Genomic DNA, 17661 nt, shown 5'->3' on the forward strand with positions numbered 1-17661 from the left:
ACGGGTTTGCCCTTTGTGAGCTTGGTCTTTAGGACTCTGAATCTCATCCTAAAACACACTCTAGACAGCAAAGTAGAAAATGCGTGTTCATTGCCTGAGCACTGCTTTAGCTAAAACTGAGAAGACTTAATTCTATATTGTAATAGGTCTGGCAAAAGGAAGCCAAGAGCCTCACAGGGGGCCAGCAGGTTTTTGGATCTCAGTCTGAGCTTGCTTCTGAGCTTTTTCTTAATATCACAATGGGCTCTTGCTGTGTGCTTCTAATGCCTCAGCAATGAAGTCAGGGTATATTATGCCATCTGTCCAGGAGTCAACACTACAGGTCAAGCTAATTTAAACTGGCACTTTTCATCTCCCTATGCTTGTATGCATTACATTTAATAGTTTAAGTGAGTGATTGTATCTCCTGACCCTGCAACAAGGACAAAGCACATGTTTGTATTTTTTCATTATCTCTGGTTGCCAGGAATAAGGACATTTGATCTTTTAATGAAAAATATGGTTTAATCAGGAGCTGATGCACAACTTTTGTTTTAGGAGTGGTTGTGTTCCTTTAAATTATTTTTCATTCCCATTTCTATTTTTTTTTTTTCTTTGAAAGGTAAGTAAGGAAGAAAACTTATATATGGTGGACCTTTGTAAATTTAATCCTGGATTGAATGGTTTAAATATAAAAATCATTCTTCCTCACATTTAGAGTTAAAAAATTTGTCAGGGGAACTGTTTGCCCTGTGGCAAACAGAAGAGTTAAGTGATGATCCTGGAGCAAAATTATTCCCATAAATACTTTGAATGCTGTGAAAAGAGTAACCTCTACATCAATATTTCTCAACTGAGCTCTGCAATGAACTTAGAGAAGTTAAATGAATAGAGATGATGGTTGAATTTTTAGAATGGAGGTTTGATAAATGAAAAATGTGCACAACCGTATAATAATACATGTTGTAAAATCCAGAGAAATCTTTCCCAAAATTAGTACTCAGTTTGCTTCATCTGTCATATTTTTCCTCCTCCTTTCTGCTATTTCTCTGACTTGCTATTTCTCCTCACAACCATGTTTCCAGCTTTTTCCTTTTTCTGATCCTGGAGAAGCAGAATCGTTGCCGAGGAGGGAAAGGGAAGAAAGACCACACACAAGCATTTATTTCTTAAATACATCTGAAGTTTGGAACAGGGATACTGTTCGTAGGATTAGATTGTCAATATGCTATTTTCCCTCATTTCTAAAAATGTTATACAATTATGATAACATAAATCTATCTCCTTCAGCCATATTAGCCCAGGGCACCAAAATTATGACTACCAAATTCAAGCTAATTTCAGCACCAATTGCGATGTATCCATGTAAATTAACTCTGTAGTCAGATATATGGATTGTTTGTTTTCGTTACAATAAAGAATCTTAGTATAAACCTGGTCCTATGTGATGGCTATGGCCAGCTATTGGTCTAATATGTTTTGTGAGCTGAACCTTTTGTCAATAATCAAGTACATGGCACTATTCAACATACACACAAACACACAAAGTCTAAATATTAGGAGATGAGAATAAATACTCAGAGCTTTAAACACTACACTGAAAGAAGAGACACATGTCCCTCCTTGTCACCCGAAGGACCTTGGAACTGAGAGAAACCAAAGGAGAAATTGTGACTGAACTAATAGCCAGTGTGCAGATGTGAAGGTACAGCCTGCCCAAGGTACAGCTTATAGCTGAAAGTGTTTGAACTGCTAAAATTAATGTTTTTACAGAAAGGTATTAATTTCACACCTACTTTCTATACTAGTGATGTTAAACTTGGAACAAGGAGCACAAACATACTAAATCACTCATTAACAAGGGTAAAAGGAAAAAAAACCACAAAATGCAATAGATATTTTTAATTTAATACTGAGTGAAATTTCATATGCATGTTGTTATACAAGGAAATCTCTGTATTAGAAGTAGGTACAAACAGAACAAATAACAAGATTTTGTAACTAGGATTTAAAAGCTGTAAAGAAATATGATTCTTTCAGAAACATGTGCAACATTTTCAATATTAACCCTTATATTTTATACTGTTTCTCATCTCTAGTGCATCTAAAATATACTGAAATTTGCTAATACTGATATATGGTTTATTAATCAAAGTGAAACGGTAAAGTATTTCTTACCATTATTGTGAGTTAAATATTGCATTCTAGGTAAAGGTTACCTGTCCAGAAGCTAGATTCATAACTGAGAAATAGGAATAATGGCATGTTAGAGCATTGGTGAAAGAAGAAATTATGAGAAGCTATAATGGTGACTTCATTGGCTGTTATAAATCTGGCAGGGGAATGATGTCACAGATAACTATATCTTTAACAAGACATTAAATTAATCCAGTAAGGCAGGACAAAAGTGGCTTAGAATTACACATTAATATTAATCCAGAGCAAAATGTATTACAAATTCAAAATCAATCCCTAAAGAAGGGACTTGACAAATTTAATGAATAAGTACAGAAACTCCCATTATCAGCAATAAAACTACTTAAAAAAAAATGAAGAATGAACATTTATTAGATTGAATGTGTTGTACTTACACGGCATGATAAAAAAGTGAGGTACTTCTCATTCATGCTTGCAATTCTAATGTATATAAATCACAAGAATGACTGTTGCAAAAGAGCATTTAGAGAAGAGGGAAGGGACAGATAGTCATTAGCAGCAAAATAAGTGAGAGTTTTTTGTGGGAGAGGGACTCTTGGAGAGTGAATTAGCCTCCCTTGCTTCCAGCAGACTAAATGACGTTATTCTACATTATAAAAACAGACTTTACAACTGGGCATTTCCCTTTAATTCAGGTTAATTCCTGCCTGTTGTTGTGTTCAGCCCTTGCTGCCATGGCAGCACATTTCAACCCATGGATCACCAGATCACTGATCACAAACGCTGCTGAAGGTGCAACTTGCAGCATTCCCTGTGCTTCCTGGACTGCAGTTCCCCACGAGAGAAGGCATTCTCTGATTTTTGCCTCAATTGGCAATGCGTCCTGCACAGGAACTGACAACATCCTACAGAATTTTCTGAGTTCCATTCTAGCTTTGTTTTCCTAAGGAGAGGCTTTCTGCTTTGTAGTCCCAGCTGAATTTGCTATTTTCCAGTTCCTAAGTGAGAAAGTCTGTTAAGGGAGTTGCCCTCCAGGACCCCAAGATTCATAGAGCTCGACTTCCAGAAGACCCATTTAGAGCACAAGAGCGGGAGCTAAGCCCATGACTCTTGCTCTGTTTGTCTATGGGAGCTCACCTGAAGTGAGCTGATGAAGTTTTACACTGTGTGTATATATCAACCATTAATTTTTGAGTGGGTGAAGGCAAACTTGTTTGTCTGTCATTTACACTATTTGTTTTCCCTCCTTGAAATGGTGATTTTTACAGAGAAAACAGCAGAATGGTACCTTACTTCTGTGAACTACTGGTTAGTAATGCAGTACTACGTTCAGTTTTTGCAGCAGATAAAAATGCAAAACAAAAATTCATGTGTTGTAGAGATGCAAGTTCTTTTTGTTTGTATGAGCTTTTGGGAACAAAAGATTTCTTTCTCCCTGCACATCTGACTTTACATGAATTTTGCTTTGTAGGAAGGAAGGACATACTGTAGTTTCATTTTTAGATGGCTGGAGGGGTAATTGTCCCTATAGGCTTTATAAACCAGGCTTTTGGCTTGTTTGGGAATACTTTCTTAGGAGATTGATACTGGTTTTGCCTTGTTTTTTCTTTTTCACTCTACTGCGCTTGGTGTTCTGCTGATCTTTGGAAAAACTCAGGAGCCAGTTGCTTGAGAAAGGAAATCTGTTGGTAACTGACATTACAAAGGGTCCATGGAAGATTAAAAGAATATTGTTCTTTCTTCTCTTCTTCTTTTATCTTGCTCTCTTCTCTCTGAGCTCTTGTAAGCTTGTTTAGTAGGCTGAGATCTGCTGTGTATATTATATAAGGATATTATATAAGAAGCTTCTGACAAAAAATATATTGTACTTACTGAGACTTTATGAAATGTGAAAGAAATAAAGTTAAGAATGAACAGTAATATTTGGCTAGGTATGGACACTAACAGACATTATTTGTTGAAATTCCTTCTCAAAATCAGGAAATTATTGGAAATAAGCAGAAATCATTAGGATTGATGCTGCTGCAATATTAATATATTTCCTCTCTATTAAAATTTTATTAACGCTTTCTCTCTATTATGTAGACACTAAAGAATCTTACTGTACATGATCAATAAACAAATTGGCCAAAGGTAACTTTCACTCATCCCTTTTCTCTGAATAAATTGAGGAATTTAATTTACTTTTAATATAATATTAAATGGAAGAAAGAAAAGTAAAAGAAAAAACCAAAGAAAAAATATTATAAAACTTTGGGGCAGAATAGATTGAGCGTTTTTTTTCCTGTAGTGACAAACAGCCATATAGTGGCACCTTACTTCAATATTTACTTCTGTAACGATTAAGAAACATGTTGGGAGGGGGTGGTTCCTTCAGTCAATCATGCCTGGTAAGCAGATGTTGGTTTAAGTAGTATAACCAAAAATTAATTGGGTGCTAGAGGCTCAGAAGTCTGTTCTACTTTCAGAAGCTGGAAAGCCCCTTTCTGATTTGAGAACATGTACAGTCAATCCAAGTTCAGAGCTGGAGACATGTTATGTCCTGCAGTGTTATTCTTTTCCTGACACACTCTGCTCCATGCTGGTGTTGTAGGGCTTGTTCTGCACACTTCTGTCTATGCCATACAAGTGCTCAGGATGATGAGCTGAAGCTGTGGTTTACTGTAGCTTAGAGTGGTGGCAAAGTCCACTGCTGTCTTTGAGATGTTTGTAAAAAGCAAGTTGCTGCTGTAGCACACTAACACACAGGAACACCTTTTGAAAGGTTTTACACAGGAACACCTTTTGAAAGGTTTTGCATCTTTCCTTCCAAAAATGACTGCTTGCTCAGCTGGAAGTATTCTTTACATGCTCAGTAATTTTGAATTTTTTTTCCTTTGTTTATTTTCTAACAAAGGTAGAGCTGACCTCACATGTTTACAAACACTAGATAAAAATATTTGCATAATAATAAAGGACATAATTTCTGTTCTATAGACTGATCTGGTTTAATTTTAATAAGAGCTGAACTCAATCCATCTGCATGTGAGGATTTAGTTCTTTCAAACAGATAAACACACTACAGACTTTGCACAGCTAAGATGTCTGCAATTTTTCATAAGCCAGCAGAGAGGCTGTTTTATTTAACATAGTTCACACTGAAAATATGATTTGATTCTAAATTTAAAGGAGAAGTGCAAATTCTAAACCACAGGCTTTGTTAAGGCTTTCTAATTCCATTCCAAGTATTATGGAAGTCTGATGTTTGAATAAGGCCAAGTCATCTTTTAATTCCTAAACTGGCTCCCATAAAAGGCTGGAAAGTCTTTGATCTATGTAAAAGAGATCACCAGGGAGAAGTCTCTGCTTCTGTTTGTCCAAATGTTGCAAGCAGAGTCTCTAGGCTATAGCTAACAACTCAAATTATATTTGTTTGTGTCTTAGACAGACTTTTTGATTTGCATATAAAAGGGATTTCAATGGCAATATCAGCTCTTTCATGGGACTTGCAAAGGAGGAAAAAGGGTAGTCGAAATTTGATCTAATAGACTGGCCTGCAATGATGTAATGTAATTAGTGTGTGGCAGTATAAATATTGCTTGATATCATACTTCTATTTCTAAAATTATCTGGTATGCACATGCCAAATCTGATAAATTCTGTGCAAAACTGGGGGAAAGAAACTTTCTCAATACTGAACTAAAGCATGGAAATGATGTATACTCTATGGAATTGAATGAAATACAGTAGACTAGGATGAGATGGGATGGGATGGGATGGGATGGGATGGGATGGGATGGGATGGGATGGGATGGGATGGGATAGGATAGGATAGGATAGGATAGGATAGGATAGGATAGGGTAGGATAGAAGATTTCCTGAAAGAAAATGTCTGGAAGGATTATTCTAGGAAGAATAAGGGAAACTCACATTCAGTATATGAATATTCAATATATGTATAAAGTTTGTAGAATGCATTTTCTGGCAAGGTCTGTACAGAAAGTACAGAAATAGGCTGAAGAGAAGTTCTGACTAGTTAATAGGGAAAAATGTGAAGGAAGCACAGGAATTGTAAAGAAGGCTCCATGCTGCAGCTTATGTTGATGGCATCTAGTTTTATTTTGAGAGAAGTGGGAGGCACAGTACCATGCAATAGCACTGTCATCTGTCTTATGACTGAAGTTATACTTCTCATAGACAGTAAGGGTATTTATAATCACCTGTGAAAATTGCCTACCAGTAATTTTTCTACATAGCACACTCCTGTAATGACCTATTTTTTTCCAGAGAAAGTCAAAGAGGGTTTTATGGGCAAATCTTCCCAGTCTTTCTCTCCTCTCATGAAATCCATGAGAGTCTTATGTGAGGGCTTAGACAGGAAGAAAGAATTGTTCTTCCAAGCCAGACTTCATTGCTCTCTTCTTAAGCATTTATCACAACCAAATGCAGATACAAGAGGTTGTCCTGCAGAAGAACCATACTAGATTAGACTAGACTGGTGCTAATCTCTTCATGTCACTGGAGCCCTTTACCACATACTAGAGATGATACTTACTTTTTCCATTATCCCCATTTGGCCATCATTTTAATTGCTTTTTAGTGTTACAGGAAAAGATTTGTAATTTTTAAAATTATGTGAGCTAGGTTTACGTGAGCTAACTTTGTCCCTTGAAGCCTTACATCTTCCCTCTCAGTATGAAATATGGCAACTCTAGAGCTAAATGTACATTTTTAACAAATAGTAAAGATGTTAACTAGATTAGAATATGTTTCTAGTATTAGATATAGTGCTTCAGCATATCAAGTTTTATTATTTTTCATGAGAATGATGTCATACCATGACCTCATATTAAGACCTAATGCAAAGTACAGACGCTTTTCTCCAACAGTCCTTTTAAACAATGCAAATGTGCTGCTTTCCTGTCTGCTCTACTCAGAAAGGCACATGTGCCTTGAATAGTATCTTTTTAGCCTGATGTAGTAGGAAAAATAAAAGATGTCATCTCTTCCTGCAAATTTTGCCTTTGTTATCTATGTAGTGAGTAATTGCTAGAATAAAGGGTCTGGACAATCTTAATGACATCCAAAGAGTTCAAAGGAGTCTGTAAAGTTTGTCATCACTGCTTAAGTTGTCAAAGCATAGAAAATAGTCCTGGAAAAGACTTCAAGAGGTCATGAAGTCTCTAAACTAAGATCAGCTATACCTATCTATTTTTTTTCCTGAGAGATGTTTGTCTAACCTTTTTCAGTGATGGAAATTCCATGACCTTCCCAGAAAAATCTATTCCAAAGCTCTTTCTTAATGTTTAACCTTTGATGCTGTCACTGCTTGTTCTTTCTACCATGAGCAAGAAGAACAGATGATTTTCTTCTTCTTGACAAGAGCTTTTCATGTAATTGAAGGATGCTATGATCTTTCCCCTCTTTCCCAGCAAACTATTTTTCTGTCTTTGTATTTTCTAATCTTTAGCCATTTTCTTTGCTCTTTTCTGGAGAGGTGATGAAGCAAGAAGATTTGATATCCTCCTTCTAACCCTGTTACCTTCCTTTCAATCTCCCTGCTAGTTTAGCAAGAAGAATAGAGATAAGACTCTTTGGATCATCATGTTCTCTCCCAGGCTACCTGAAGAATTTTCTCTGGTATTGTTAGCTATTTTTTACATTTGTTTAGTTAGCTCTTAGTTTTCGTCACTGTTTTGGGGGTTTTGGGTTATTTTAAATGTAAATAAATACATTCATTTGAATATAAACAAATGTAATCTGTGTTGAACATAAAATCATTGGTGTGACTCCAAAAAAATTATTCTGCAGAGGAGTTTTGTCACTTTGTGTATTGCTGAACATATTTCCATCTGCCTGAACAGGAAAGGCTAGATATGCTTGTTTGCCTTGAAAGCTTTGATTACCTTGGTTTCCATATGATCTGCATCTGAAGTTAACTGTATTACTTAACTTTGGTTAAAATATCATCACCAAGGATCTGATTTAAACCATTACCATAAACAAATGCTTTATTTTTGAGGGACGTCATTAGGGACGCCAAATCCCTTTGGCTCCTGCAGAGTTTTTTTCTAAGAAATTTTGCCTTCTTTAGAGCTTCAGAATCACTTTTGCATCAAAACTTTATGTTACTTAGCAGCAGGGTTTTCAATTCATTTTGTGTCTGTACTTTGTCTATGGACTGAGCCCCACCCATTTCCACTATGAAGTGTAGGTCACTGCTTTTTTCTTTTTCCCTATGCAGCTGTCCTTCTGGCAGGCCTTGTGGGGAACTTCTTCCAGTTTTGTTTCAGTCCCTGAACTCTACAGCACTGCGCCAAAAACTCTGTCATGTAAGTACCATCAATAAATATCTGTGGCTTAAGCTCATGGGATTAGTCCCTTTTTTTTTTTGTGCTCTGCCTGGAAACTCCAAAGTTACGCCCGATGGGAGATCCCCTTGTAACATCTGTTCTGGGATGGTGCTTTTGGGTCATTATCGATGGATGTGACGTTGCCTTCCTAATGCAACCTGTGGACAAGACAAAAAATAGATGTTGAAGTTAGACATTGAAATAAATTCTCCATTGTCATCACCCAAATAAAGTTATGTAACACTTAATACTCACTTGACTTTGGGAGTATTTTGTTGCTCTGAATTGTGAGTGACACAATTGTGGCATCGATTGGAACACATTAGTCCTGGGCAGGGGTGTTGAACTTCCATATAAAAATGGGACTATGTGACTTAAAATAATTTTTTGCATAAAAGGACATAGAATTAAAATGTTAAAACACTTAAGACAGATAACAGTTCAGGATTTGACATTGCTTTAGCCTGGAAAATTAGTTTCTGGTTTTGAAACAACATTTAATATGGTTGTCAAAATTAGTTGTCTGTCTTTATGGACATCTTTGTGAGGGACCCTTTCTGATTTTCCGTGAACCTTGCCTGGAAGAAAAGGTAATAAGTCCTTTCTCTCTCCTTTTCTAATGCTGTTTGAGATGCAAATATTCCTGCATGGGTCACAACAGTTCTGAAGTCCAAAAAAGCAAACCATGAGATTAGGGACTTTGAGTATTGTCAGTAAAGCCATATATATGTCTTGCTTTTATATACTTTAAAAAAAAAAAAGTTTCCTCTCATATTTGAATTTGAGGCAAAAAGGGAATTTTCAAAGGCATGAAAGAGTTCAATCTTCTGAGCATGAATATCTAAGCAAGATGTGATCTTAAAAATGACAAGGAGTCAACATCTGGGTATGTTTTCCCACATTAGCAATTGCTGTCCTAAACTGCTGTTGCATGTGATGTTAAACAGCTGCTCAGTTTCACCCCAGAGGTAAGACTACTCTGTATCTGACTTACATTTAAATCTCTTAGAACTTTTGAGATAAAAAGGTCTTAGAGAATGTGTAAAGTAGAGGCATTGAATCTTCACTGTAAGTGGTACCTAGAAACTCATGCTTTAATTCAATGAAAAGGTGCTAGGATGTTTTCATGGTTATTCTTGGCACTACTGTATTCCATTATCCAACACTGTTTCTCATTATCTATATACTAAATTGTGCAAGTCAGTAATTTCAGTCTGTCCCCACCAAGTACTACTGAAATACCATACAAATAGCTGTTACAAATATTAAAAGCTAGTCCTTTTCAAGGTACTGTACCTTTGTCTACAATTTGCAGTAAGAATGATCTCTATCCTCCCAGCAGCATCAACCCGTCCAGCAGGTTGAAAAGCCTAGTGGCTTTTGAAGCTGAGTGTTTGAGTAGGGTTTCTTACCATGCTGCTTTTTTGGAGAAGAAGAAAGGTTGTATAGTGTCTGGGAAAGAATTATTTGAGACTGTTTGTATTTAATAAAATTATGATTAGGAAATTCATAATTGGTAAGAAAATTGAATGCTTTCTAAATGACGCAGGCATTCTTTCTGTAGTGATTATAGACAGATTATAGATGCTGAAATGAAGCACACCAATGCCTGTAGCTTTTGCCTGCATTTCTGTGTCTTAAATGAGATGAATCATGCTACTAGAAAGAAAAGGCATGACTATAACACACCTGCACTGAACAGGGCTGCAATTCCTCCAAACCTCCATGACTTTGTGTAAGCAGGTTCATAACAAAGCAGAAATATGGTTTTGTATGCACTTGCACAGAGAAATAAGACAATTGTGATTTCTTACAAAAGAATTGCTGACATGAGAATTATGGATGTCACTTCTTCCAAAAGTTTAATTGTAAAAGGTTCTTTTGAAGGTGGCCTTGTTTTCTAAGTCCAGGTGGAAGCAGTTAACCATTTTCCTGATTTCTAAGACCAAACTGAGCTCCAAGTTCATTTGAAAAATCAGTGGCTCTGGAGTTAACTTTGTTTACTAATGTAGTTCAAACATTTGCTCAATTATATAATATTCTTCCTTCAAAATGAGTTCATAATTTTTTTCCATAAGAGGATATGCTGAGATGTTACTTCAGTTTGTCTGAATTACTGCAAAATATCTGACTTGCAGTGTAAGAACTGCAAATTTCCTAAAAATATTTTCAAGTATACATCTGTGGGTATGTCTCTCCTAAAGCCTATTGAAGAACGCACTTGAAAATAGTAAGGAGGCATTTATGCCTCTTATTAACTATGTTGTATCTGAATCATTGCCATAAAAGAAAAATCAGAGGCTGGATTCAAAATAAGATTATTGTGGTAGCTGGAACTATCTTTTGAGTTGGTGGAACCCTCTGAGTATACTAAGACTGAAAAAGTCTTGTCCAGTCACTTTTCCCTCTTTTGCCCTATCCTTGTTAAACAAAAACATGTGAGTGCTTTCATAGAGAATCAGATAGGGCAAATGCTCACTATTTACTACTTTAAAATTATCTGCAAACAACCATAATTTACTTGACATGTATATAAGTGAACTGTGCTCCATTGGGCTGTTTACCTTCACTCATTGTAGGTAGTTTTGCACTTGCAATTCAGTGCTGTAAGCCATGCTTCACAGTAAGTGTTAGTTTAAGAATCACAAGAAAGTCTTACAAAGTGTTCTTTTCCCCTTGAGGAATATTGCTCTGTATTCACCTCACATATCACAGACTCTTTATAGATTACAAACGTCATTCAAGTCAAGCCAGTCTGGTAGTGAGTCTCTTCTAAATAAACTTTCCTTTATTTCCCTGGTCTTAAAGTCTGTTCTCTGTCTCTTTATTTTTATTTTTTTTTTTCTCTTTTGTGTGGGATTGAGATTTATAAGGACTGCTGTTACAAGCTATACGTTTTCTTACATCAGTTTTGGTCTCAAGACCTTGGAACTGAGAACTTACAGTGGCCATAAAAAGGATCCCCCAAAAATACGAGTCACCTTCGCAAATGTTCTGAATTTGATGTAGAAAACTAGTGAGATGAAAAGTTGTTCCTATTATTCTCCATGAAGAAAAACAGCTCCTGGCTACCATTAAAATTAGTGAGGAGCTTACACCAACTCTCTTTTTAGAAGCTAGAGGAAATTCTTACCATTTTCAAGTCTTCATCTGTACCTTTGCAGAGAGCCAAGCTGGCTTGAGATCTGAGAAACTTCCATCTTCAGGAAAATTCAAGCACAGCTCCCAGAGTTTTTCTTAGGTCTGTGTCTAAGGGAACTGTATTTCTTCATGGAACATAGTGGAATATTCTAAACAAAATACGAAAATCTGTTATAAATAAACCTAATTAAGCATTTTCAGATGAATAAACAGTAGTTTCATAACCCTTGCTATGAAATCTCATAATCTTATAATTAAGTCCATGTTTAATATCAAAATGACAGTTTGATGGAGTTGCTTTGAGGATTAAATAGGGCCAGGTACCAGATGCAGTTTTCCTGCTCCATACACTACAGATTTTACATGGGGATGGCATCACACTAAGTAAAAAGACAGGTGATCTCTTACCTGGATAATGTGTGCTAAATAATGTCGAAGCTGGTACCTTGCACATTTTGGAATTGAGCTTCCTAAGGTTCTCTTTGTTCACATTCCCCCAAATTGGTCATCTCACTCTGAAGCAGCATCTGTACAGTCTATGAAAAGTAAGAAAGTGAAAATCAGGCCTTAGTTTTCTTAGGATGTATTCCAAGATTCTATGACTTGTGTGAGGTATGTTTCCCACTGTTACTAGCACGCTGGACGAGATCTTAATTGATCTCTTGTTCTTTATTTTCTGGGTAGAATGGAGTCTTTGAAGATGAATACTGGCTCATAAACTAAATGCTTTCAGCTGTTGCTGCTGAACATAACAATTCCTAAGAAGATTTTTGTCAGTTGCTAAGATATTTCCTTGTTTTTATGGAGAATAAAAGATTGTAGTTTAACCCTTAAACAACTTCTGGATAACATTGCAAGTCACACTAAATGTGTACAGTAGAACTTTAACAGCTGCAGAAGGAAAGCATTCTTTAGCAAGGCAAAACATTTAGAAATGTGAACACTGTATCCTGATTAGGCACAGGATTAATATGACCTATTATACAGTAGGTCATATTCATTGAGTAAGTTGGTCTACTCTAAACTTAAAAGACATGAATGGATAAACTTAAATAAACTTAAATATACTGTTACTACTGTTTGCATGTGTAGTAGCTAGGTGAGAAAAGGTTGCAGGACAAGACCAACATGCAGCATGCTGACATAACACAAGGTAGTAACAATCTTTCAAATGAAAGCCATTTCAAGCCTTTTTTTTCCCTGTATTCCAGTAAGGAGTGACATGTTACATGGTGCAGCTGGCAGCTTGTCTTGGCCTGATAATGCATGATCAGAGCCTCATGAAACAGTTAAGTTGGAACGCCCTCCTAGTACATAAAATACGCTAAATGAAAAGCAGAAACACAGTGGGATGAGAGGAGTGTGTTTGGGAGTCAGGCGTGTCTGAGTCCATATTCTCCCATAGCAGAACTTCCCATCCCTGCCTTTTTCTCTCCCCAGCTGAGCAGGTCTCACAGTATTCTGTCTTGCTGGAGTAAATGTTGACAGTCTTTTGTACCTCTCCAGAAAGACAGAAGACTGCTTCAGGAGCTTTCAATTCTACAGGCATCACATTAACCTTGCTGCCAGGCAGCAAGAGGCTGGGGAACAGCTGATGGGAATAACTAGTATGGGAGCCTTGTGACTGCTGCCTGGAATTATTGCAGGGTCCATAACCAGGTCCACAACTGAAGGGAAAGGAAAAACTAAGATCTCCTTTATAGCCAGGGTTGGACCTACATTATTATATAAACTGCTGTGGATGAAATAGTAAGAACCAGAGCTTCCATTTTATTGTGTGTTTGTGTGTTCCCTGTTGGGAAACCATTTGAGCTGCCACTGTAAGTCTTTGATGAGAGAGGAGAATGAATATCTGGTAGGAATAAAAGATAAATTCATATTCCATATAGTAGGGAAAATAGTCTCGCTTCTTCTAGAGAACTTGCTGAGGTGCTGGGAAATATCTCAGTCCATTTCTCTGCTGAAAGCAAGACAACCTCAGCAGTTTCCCAACCAGCCATCATGTTTGTCCCCTTTTTCTTGTATACATAACAAGTGACAACCCACTATACATACCAGCTGCAGCTCAGACAGTTCGTGCTGTTAGCTGAGGAGTTCATACCTTGATAACACACTTTTTAAGAATACACAGGAAAGAAATTTTTTTGGGTAGATTTAGCAGCCCCCCTCCCACATACAAAAAAAGGTAAATCGCATACATAAAACTGCCTTTGGGTGCAAACTCTTGCAGCTGTAAGCTAGAAAATACCAGAACTAAGGGTGTCCTTTGTTTGTTTTCCAAAACTAATTAAATTTTCCAGTGATTAGCTTTTAGATGATCTGTAACTTCTGTGATCATGAGCTTCTTTCCTGCAAGATCACTGCCTCATTCAGTGCAGGGTGTACTTACTCAGTAACCAACTGCTTAACCTTTACTTCCTTTTGTGTTCCCAGTAGCATTGCTGCATTGCTATATAGTGCTTTTCTATAAAACCCACACTGTTCATCTCATGGAGATTTCTGTAAGACTCATTGCTTTGGGTTTTCTTTTTAAAGCACTTAAATATTTCTATTTTTTCCCATTTCAGTGAAATAAAGAACTAATTTTTTCAAGATTTTCTAGAAAATATGAATCCAAACTTTAAAATACTAAGGTGGATTTTTTAAAAAAAGTAGCCCATTCATTTTAGGTACTCAGTTCCAGACTTGAATACAAAGTGATAAGCAGCTTTCACCGTAAGAACAGACAAAATAAATGTAACACACTTTGTTGAACAACAGGTCAGGTTTTGCATCAGGTTGAACACAATTGTACAAAGGAACATAGTTCCTTGAGTTTCTTTCAGCTTCTGCAGCAAGCAGACGTCTTGCAATCAATAGGTACGTATTTTTGAATCAGTCCTGGGTTCTGCTCTGTCGATTGGACAATTTAACTGAGAATAGTGCTTCACAGTCTTTAATGTCACAGTTTCTTGAATGCACTTGCAGAAGGATACTAGCTTACCACTATGTGGATAGTCCCATCATTAATTTCTCTTAATTATTGCAATCTTAAATTCTTTTGCATTGCATTTTCTTTTATGAGTTCCTCATATTTTTCAAGAGCTTTGCTAAATTATGTTAAAATGTGGAAATCAAAAGAAATGTTCTAATTTTCCTATGTTTCTTTTTACATATTTGTTAATACTTTCTTGTATAATAATATAGAACAAGCTCTTAGAACTGAGAACATCTCCACTACCTCTTGATTATATTTAATGCTTCAGTTCTCCTGCATAATGATTTCATGAGAGTTGAGGTAGAAGGAGGAATGGACAATTGTTTAGTAACTATAACTTGTATAAAATGAGACCTTAGTGCGCTTTTTTGGCAATATTCTTGTTACAATTAACTTTTACACAAGACATTACAATAACTTTGTGGATTGTCTGCTAGCATGTACTGGTCACATATTGAAGAATACACTCAGGATGTCAATTCTGTATTTACTTGTGAAATTTCCAGCAGTTCATAACTAGTGCTTTGCCTTAGACGTCACAAAATCAAATCCTTATTATATCCCATGAGTTCCATATTAGGCTGGAATTCCAATGGAAATTCATGAGGGACTTTCTGTCTGCAGGGTTTTGTAATGTGGCTACGAATACCACTAAAAATGTTTTTCTTAAAAGCTGGATATCCACACATGCCTTATTGGTAAACCACTGGGTTGCTGAATTAGGGTTTTATTTACCACTGAAATAAATATACTACCCAGTATACACATAGTCAGGAACCACATATGGGAACCATTCCTGGGCCATATCAACATCAGTTACGTTGTTTGCTGTATTTAATGCTGTGTGTTAGCATTGGGAAGAATGATTTAAAATCATTAGCTTTGCTAGTTAATCTCTTTATCTCTTCCAGAGATCTGGAATCTGTGGGAATCTTGGTCTGTCCAAATTTGGAAGTGTTTTGCATGCTTTGAACCCAGTTTCAGAGAAAATTCTACTGTCTTTCTTGGATGTCTTTTGTGTGATATTTGCTCCAACCTTCATGATGTCAGAATAGATTTTGCAAACTTAAGGTTTTCATAAAAGGAAGACATAAACAAGACAGAGGTGTGTTGTTTTTTACTGAATTTTCTTATTTGACAAAAAGGTAATAGTGCTTTTGAATGGTTTTGTTCTACAGAATTCTATTACTATGCACTATATATTCACTCTGGAAAAAAAGGAGTAAAATTTATTTACTTGATTTAGCATTTTACTTCTAATTTGTTACCCCATGAGTAATTAGAAATTACTGTCTGAATAAAAAAAAATTCCTGCATATTTTAATAAACCATATACAGGTTTTCCAGCTTATTTATGGCTCTAGCCATTTGATACTATATACTTTTTAAAAGTTGTTTGTTGGCTCTAGCTGATACACCTGTCATAGTATCTATTTACAGTCTATACATCCTCTCTGCCAAGTTAGGTCATAGTTTGCAATGTGGTTAGCACTGAATTCACAACATGGCATGATTCTGTATAACAATCTAAACTTGTGAAACCAACTAAATGGTGGTAATATTATAGGGAGTTTTATTAAGCTGCAGCTACACATGGGGATATAGGAAAAATGTAGTTGAAACTAAAATTTATATTATTAATAATTTTTAAATGAATTTTCTTCTCTGTGTGTGTATTTTTTGCAGGATAATTAGCTAACCACGGTTTGTTTATACAAGGTGTGTGTAATCTGTTTATAGAGCATGGCAGCTGACATAATGTAGCTCTTGGAGAGCTGTGACATTCCCTTCCCACAAGTAACATTTGAAATGATAAAACAACATTCAGATGAATAACTCCCCACCAGGTAAAAATCATTACAGCCCACATTCTCCAATAATGTTTTCAATCCACCTTGTTAAACCTTTCCACAGAAGCAACCCCACTTGCTGTAACTGTAGAGCTATTCTTTGGCCAGTTTGGGGCCCCAAAAATGTGTCTGAAGTAAATTTACTGTCACTGAGTAGAGTGCTTTTTGTAGACCAAAATGTTATGATATAGCTCAGACAAAAATAATGAGATTTGATTAGGGGATTAGAAACCCGACCACACAAGTCCCCTGTCATCTGGATGAAAATATGGCATAATAGGGCATGAGGAATTCAAGCCCAAGTATTTGCCATCTTTGAGACTCACATTGTGCCAGGGCTCTGAAAATGTTTTCTCCAAGATCACTGCTGCTCAGAGGAGAGCTTTCAGAAATGGCAGGATATCAAACTTCTCTATTTGATGGCCCCCTAAAGTATGCATTGTTTTTGCACCAGAGTCCAGGTGAATGTCTTATTTCTGGACTGGTGTATTTTTCCCTGTAGAGTGACAAAGCAGGGAGCATATAAATATAATTTTGGGATCTGCCCTGCATGGAAGTATTGTGCAAAGATGGACAATATACTGCCTGCATCTTCATGGAGGGACACTGTGCCAACAGGACTTAAAGCTGATGTGAATGGCTCTGGCTTTGTTTTGCAGTAGAAATATGGATCCCTTCTGTATGGGTAGAGTCTACCTCAGCAGGCCTGTATTGGGTGGATTCAAACCCCAGGGAAAGGTAACCTGGCAGAACAGATGTCTGCTGAGGACCAAATTTGTTGGCCTTCAAACAGCTTAAGTACATATAGTGAGTGGATCCAAACTAGAACAAATTATCCAGGGAAACAGTCTGGCAAGGGTCTCAGGACTGGGTTGTGTACACCTCCTTCCTTAGTCTGCAATCTTCCATAGTCCTTCAGTTCATGCTTACAGCCTGGCTCCCAGGACACAACAGCAAAAAAGGGAGACAAAGAGATGTGGCTGGCTTTGGTTACAGATTTCTGTCAGTTAGGTCCTCCTCCCACCCTGAAGGAAATTCATTGCCATATAGTATGTCCCAGTGCTGAAGCAGTGTTGGTGTACAAGATATTTGCTCTGGAATCTCTGTGCACTCCAGCCTCTCATAGTCACACCAACGCACAGCCTGGAGGGTTCTTCTGACTTGGAAATTTAACTTGCAATGTACACTAGTGGTGCTCCTACCCATCTTGGATTTACTTACATGA

The 17661-nt window shown here is 36.8% G+C and overlaps 1 protein-coding gene across 9 annotated transcripts in view; it reads left to right on the forward strand.

Moving 5' to 3' along the window:
* The window catches only part of LOC310907274 (uncharacterized protein C8orf34 homolog), a 246560-nt gene that overhangs the window by 200623 nt on the left and 28276 nt on the right, over positions 1 to 17661 (forward strand). For 6 of the 9 annotated variants that reach the window (XR_014589577.1, XR_014589578.1, XR_014589581.1 and 3 more), the window contains one exon: positions 8360 to 8447. The gene's annotated coding sequence lies outside the window, so the exon portion shown is untranslated. Of the gene's footprint in view, positions 1 to 4221; positions 4388 to 7680; positions 7756 to 8359; positions 8448 to 17661 lie in introns of those variants that run through there. The other 3 variants (XR_014589579.1, XR_014589580.1, XR_014589585.1) reach the window with 3 other exon arrangements.

The sequence above is a fragment of the Zosterops lateralis genome (genome assembly GCF_965231275.1).
Source record: "Zosterops lateralis genome assembly, chromosome: 1".
In the NCBI taxonomy this organism is placed as follows: domain Eukaryota; kingdom Metazoa; phylum Chordata; class Aves; order Passeriformes; family Zosteropidae; genus Zosterops; species Zosterops lateralis.